Here is a 6,727-nt window from a genome sequence, read left to right on the forward strand (position 1 = left end):
ACAGTCCTTCAGCATCTGGAACGACACTTCTAGTTTGTCCTTTTTCCACTTGCGCTCAGCTCGACGACAGTCGCGTCTGACAGCTCGGGTCATGTCGTTCAGCCAGGGCTCAGATTTAGTTTTAAGCAGTCTGGTTTTTAATGGAGCCACAGTGTCCAAAGCAGTCCGACAGGTAGAATAAAACCATGAGCTCAGTTCCTCAGTCTGGCAGCATAAAAAATCCAGGATCTTACAGATCTGGTCAAAGACTGTTGAAAAGTGTTCAGCAGTGGAGGAGTTAAAAACACGACGGCGCAGAGCAGCAGCGCGAGGTTTAACTGAGGCACAGGCAAGAGGAACTTCAAACATCACAGGACTGTGGTCAGAAAACACAGCATCACAAATCTCTATGTTAAAAACAGAAAGGCCATGAGATAAAACAAGATCAAGTGTGTGTCCACGTTCATGTGTGGGACCTGTCACACATTGCACCAGATTAAACGAATCAATAAGGTTTAAAAAGCCCTTCGCCATGGGCATATCAGGACAACACACATGAATATTAAAATCCCCAACAATAAGAACACGATCATATTTTGGCATGAATTCAGACAAGAAGTCAGCAAAGTCACTCACAAAGTCCTTATTGTATTTTGGAGGCCGATAAACCACCGCACACAACAGTGTGTGAGAGCAGCCCAGCTCAAACACAGTTCAAAGCTGGTGAACGACGGGGTTGATAGCTGCTTACATTTAAAATGACTTTTAAAGATCGTAGCTATTCCTCCTCCTCGGCCCAACATACTTTCTGGCCATATTTTAATGCAAGTCTTAGATCTTTAGTGTCATTTTAATATGTGGTTTAGAAAAAATAAAAATGACATGAGTCTGTGTTAGAAGAAGGGATGGGTACCGGTATCCGGTGCCATGATGGCATAAATCTGACATAAACGGTAGTAACCAGACCGAAAAGCAGCGCACATTTCGGTGCTTTATTTCGGTGCTTTTTTTTCCTGAGCTGTGATACACTTTGGATTCTAGCCAATCATTTTACGTTTCTGAGGATAGTAGGCGGGTCCAGGTACGTACGTTCTTTTAGAGCAGAGCTACAGATTAAAAATGCCCAAGGTGAAGCGGTCAAAAGTCTGGCTGTACTTCACAGCAAAATATGCAAACTCAGCAGCCTGCAACAAGTGCTTTAAACTGATACTGTCAAAGGAAGTAACACCTCAAATCCAATGAAACACCTGGCGGAGCCCGTTCTCACTCCCGAGGCGTAACATGCCGACGTTTTGTCACGTCCCGCGGCGTTCCTGAGGAACGCGAAAGGAGACCTTCGGCGTTCTTATGGTATGTGGCGGGTTATGGCCGAAATCCAGTGCAATGACGCTCCCGCGGTAATAGACGTTCCAGCCCTGTATTCCAGCCCTAAACCTAACCTTATCCCTAGCCCTAACCATAACCTTTTTCCTGACCTTAACCATGACTTTAATTATGTTAAATAGCGTGTTTCTAAGCGATTTGAAGAAAAAGAGCGAACATGTGTAGATTGAGTCCATACGGTTCTCATATTTCCTCATTTTTCCGAGGTCGTCATTTAGGAACGTGGTGGGTAGCTGAAAACGTAATATGTTGACGATTTGTCACCTAGCCTAAAATGTAACGCTTTGGGAGTGAGAACGTGTTGCCTGGCGACACATAGCGTTTTTTTTAAAAGCCGAGAAATGCGCCGTATTTGATAGCTAGCTGCGAGACCTCACACCGTGCACATCTACTGCGGGTGTGGTGCCTGTTATCGGACCCGGAGTTAGCAACATCCCCCAAAAACCCAAAGAGTAGAGTCCCGGCCCCTAGCCCTGCCAGTGTAGCAGAAATGATGATGGCAGCAGCAGCCGTTCTTCTCTGCGTGAGTAGCTTAATGTTGTTCGTGTGTAATTTACATTGAGTAGGCTAACCACGTTATTACATTAATGCATGTAAGGTGAACTAGCAAACATCATCATAGCTACATGCGGCTGTCTTCTTGTTTGATGGCAGATACTCCCTTCACCCTGGCCAAAAAGGCTAAAATGACCAAAGAAAAAGAGGAAAACAGTTAAACATGAGAGGTTTTTGGACAAAGTTTGTGTTTTTTCCATTGATTAAGCACTTTTTCCAGCCAAGAGTGATACCATATATGCCCTATAGCTGTAGAAAACACTAACATTGTTATCTTTTTACAAAAAAGACAGCTAAACTTAAGAGGTTTTTGGACAAAGGTTGTGTTCTCCATTCTTCATGCACCGGTTCAAGCACCTTTTAAGCACCGGCACGGTTTCAAAAATACCAGTTTGGTACTGGTATCGGATAAAACCTAAACGATACCCATCCCTAACCTTCACAGTAAAAATTGTGCCGCTACACTGCTACAACCACCAAATTTCCAAAGGTGTGACTTTTACTCTGAAGGCTGAAGTTTTCAGTTTCCAGCATTCTACTTTTTGCACTTTTATTAACTCCGTTAGTAACGTACAGGAACGTACAGCATAGTACGTGAAATTGTGTGAAATGGATACTACCCGTCCTCAGTGGCAAGGAGAAAACTGAGTGTAAAAAATGAAGCTGTAAATTGACTATAAATGTAACTATATTTCCAGATAGACTCCTAGTTATGATCTTTGGGTAGTGATTGGAAGAGTAAGACTGAGGATACAAGTAATATAAATGTGTTTCTCTTCCACATCACCAGTCAAGGTTGTTCAGGCATTTGACCAGGATGACACTTGGATGTCTCAGATTAGATGTTTTGGGTAGTAGAGGAGTCAAGATGGAGAGATGATATCGCTCAGCTGGCTTGGGAACATCTCTTCATCCTCAAGATCGAAGGCGGTAGGTCAAAAAAAGTAGGATCTAATCAAGCATGATCCTGGATTGGAAAATGGCTGGTTTCATGTGCAGATGTATGGATACAGAGTTTGTATCAGTGAGCTCTCACAGATGGTCCACATTTATGTTTGCTGATTCCTCAAACAGTATCTGATTACATTTCTTAAACTCTTGCAACTTTGTTGTAACTATCTCTCTCATTCTGTCTGTCTTCTTCTTCTAGCCAAGGCAAATGTAGCATAACATTCAATATTCTGTAATCAAACACACTGCATGTACCACTCCATTCATTCATCTGGACTATTTTCCAGATAGTGTTTCAATGCATTTTCTCACATTGAGTTGAACCAGTGCTAATAAAGCACTAAAGTGTGTGGTTGCTTGTGTGTGTTTGAAACTCTGATTTACTGTATTGATTTGTAAACAAAATCTTCCTCTGTGGAGTCTGTCCAATGATTACACCTCTCTTTGTCTACGGAGCTTGGAAAGAAAAGCGCCTGGACTTTTCTTTCCAAGCTCCCTTCCAAGCAATACAAGTCAAGACTTTAAAGAAGTCCAGATGCTTTTCTTTCCAAGCTCCTTAGACTACAATGAGCTGGATGACTGAGAACCTTCACAGACATACACCTCTCTTTGTTGCTCTACAGTTTTCTGTTTCACATCGTTCATTGCTCTCACTGTAGATGAGTGTGTGTAGGTGTCTGTGCGTGTCATCTTACATAATTTTGCTGTCATCACTCTGTTTGTCTTCTCTGTCTCTTTAGTGACTGAGCTCGTTTATATTTGTTATTTATAACACAGGGAACCTATTCCTACAGCGCACACTGTGAAGGATTCAGATAATCTGAACACATGAGGATGAGGACACAGTGCCTAAGAACTGTATGTAACATTGTTTCTAACAGCCAGCAGGATGGGTGCAAAAACAAGTCCAGTGTTACAAAGGTGTATGAGAAAATGCCCCTCATCTAGCATGCATGCTTTCCTTGGGAGCAATACAAGTCAAGTGATAAATGCTAAGTAAACTAGGAAATCATAGAGACACTAGGAATATAACAAATGCTGGATAAACGAAGAAATCACAAAGAACACTTGAAATGTAAGAAATGCTAGAAAACATAGGAAAACGTGAGAAATACTTAAAAAACATAAAACACAAGCTTTACTAGAAGCACAAGAAATGGTGAGGGTAAAAAAAACAACTAGGAAAGGAACCTTGGAAATATGAGAAATGCAATAAAAACTCAAGAAGCAATCAGGAAATTTCAGAAAAACTAGCAAACACCAGGAACATGAGAAATGTAAAGGAAAACAAGGAAAATTGGAAACTGGAAAGGAAAACACAAAGAGCACAACGAACACAAGAAATTCTGGAAGAACTAGAAAGTCTAGGAAAATACAAGAAATGTGAAAAATGACAGGAGTGATAGGATAGCAGAACACAAGTGATATGGACTAGGAAAGGGAAGGTAATCAAGAAACACAGAAAGAAACACAAAAAGAGCAATTCTTTGTATTGACAGGAATTTAAACACAAAACCAGGACAATTAAAGTTTCTCTTGGTATTTCATACGTATAACCCAGGTTATCCCAGGATGACCATGTTCCAAAGTCTCAGGATCTGTGGATTATTACTCTCAGTAATCAGTAATTCAGTGGCATTTAAAGTCAGATTACTGTGGAGGAAGGTCTAGGCTAGTCACCGCTCTTTGGCCTTCAGGAAATCTTTTGCAGAGTGTTTGTGTCATCCTGCATCAGGGTAGTCAGTTAACCTGTAGCCCTGGGTCTCTTCACCACAGAGATATGTTTAATGTGGCACCCACCTCTTCATTTGGCCATAAAAACCATAATCAGGCTGACCAACAGCACACTGCTTCGAACGTGGCACTTTATTTCTATCGCAGAGACTTCAGCATGAGGAGGACGCTATTCCCCTGCTGTTTCAGACTCAGAGCAGCAGGACTGTCTGGTGTCTAAACAGCAGAACGGCAGAGGTGGTATGCCAGAGACATTAACACAAATGCACTCAAATGAATGTTTCAAAGAGGAGCTAAACAGTCAGCGTTTGCTCAAAGCACATACAATAAAATCTGTGCTTTCATATGCAAGAAAGGAATAAAAAGACTGATAGTGATGAAACAAAAATAACTGCAAAATTATCTTTTCACTCCGTGATCCCCCTCAGCTGTATGCTTTGTGTCTTCATCTACCTCATCATATTAATTTTTCAAGTCCACACAAATACAATCATATTGGCAACACCTCTGTATCTACTGGATGTGTCAAAATTCACATATAACATATGCTGGTGAACAGTGTTGGGACTATTATTAAGTAACGCGTTACAGTAACTACGTTATTATTGTGGTAACGAGCACGGTAACTAGTTATTATGCCAAAATCAGGAACGCGTTAGTCGTTACTGGGATTTAGATAGGGTCGTTACTCGTTACTTTGTGTGGTGGCTATCGCGGAGCTTCCACAGATTCAGTAACATTAGCAAGTGGTGGAGGCAGCAGGTGGGGAGGGAAAGGGGACGCAGAAGGAAAAGAGACCCGAGGCGGCCGCCAGTCCAAGTGTGAACTGAACTTCAGGTAAGAAGTTATGACCTGCAGGCTATCTGGGTCAGATATAAACCAAGTTTAGGTGGAGTTTATTTTCGTTATTCTGACTTTTTCCATACTGCGTACTAGCTAGCATGACGGAGTTTCTATACAGCTGGGTGGGTGCTATGATGTTAATGATGTTGAACTTTATTTTGTTCATAAGTTATTAGAGTTGCCAACCGTCCCGTCTGGTATTCAGAGAAAATATTACGCGTTTCTTATTGAGATGAAAAGGAACAGTTTGTCCCGTAATTCAGCTACAATGAAAAAGGCACAAAGCTGGAGTTATTCTGTGTTTGCTGCACAGCTGCCTCTTCTTCTTTCATTCTCTCTCCCTCCCTCTCCTGTTTCTACTTCAATCATGAAAACTGATCAATGATCAGCTGATTGGCTCTCTTGTTTGTTTATCGCCCACTTTCTTTCTTATTCTCATTTAAAATGTCTAGCTTTTAAAAAATAATTATCTGAATCTTACAACAAACAATTGATAGATTGAGGCATATATACCATCAAAACAGTGTACATCACTGTCACAACAGCGTTTGTTTTCATTCAAAGGCTTTATGATTTTTCCTATAATGGTGGGCTGGTCTCTAGTCAAAATGCCCGGGCCGATTTTTTGTCCCCGTCCAGCCCTGTATGCAGCTCATCTGCAGTCTGGTGTTACCTACATCTTCCTATTCAGAAGGCAGAATTTCCAAGTTCTAAGTACAATCAAAGCACCACGACTGCAGTTTTTGTGTTGGATGTAAAAGGCGCACATGACGCTGTGACGTAGGCTAGAATCATGGCAGCAGTCAATGACGGTCCAGGCGTGGGATTTCTCTCGTGGAAATATGCACATTAACTTTTCCTTTCTATTGGTAGGTGGCACAGTGCACTTGTGGCAAGTAAGCAAGCTAGAAGACTGGCAAAGTTATGGAAGCAACACATTAACAAGAGAATTCTGAGTAAAACCAAAGTCACTTTCCCTAGTAACTAGTTACTTTGAAAGTAACGAGTAACTTGAAGTAACTGAGTTACTTTTGATAGAAGTAACTAGTAATGTAACTAAGTTACAATTTTAAAGTAACTTACCCAACACTGCTGGTGAATAAGACGTTTTTGAGGAACTCCTATCTTCCTTTCCAAGAGAAGAATAGATGACTACATTAACTGTGCATTCATTTGGGGTTGTAATTCCTAACTTCGAAAACTGCTACCACTCCATTGCTTTAAAGAAGTGTGAAATAAATTGAACATGAAACATGAAAGAGCAAAGAGTAATATCTACCTT

The sequence above is a fragment of the Neolamprologus multifasciatus genome, chromosome 7 (genome assembly GCF_963576455.1).
Source record: "Neolamprologus multifasciatus chromosome 7, fNeoMul1.2, whole genome shotgun sequence".
Lineage (NCBI taxonomy): Eukaryota > Metazoa > Chordata > Actinopteri > Cichliformes > Cichlidae > Neolamprologus > Neolamprologus multifasciatus.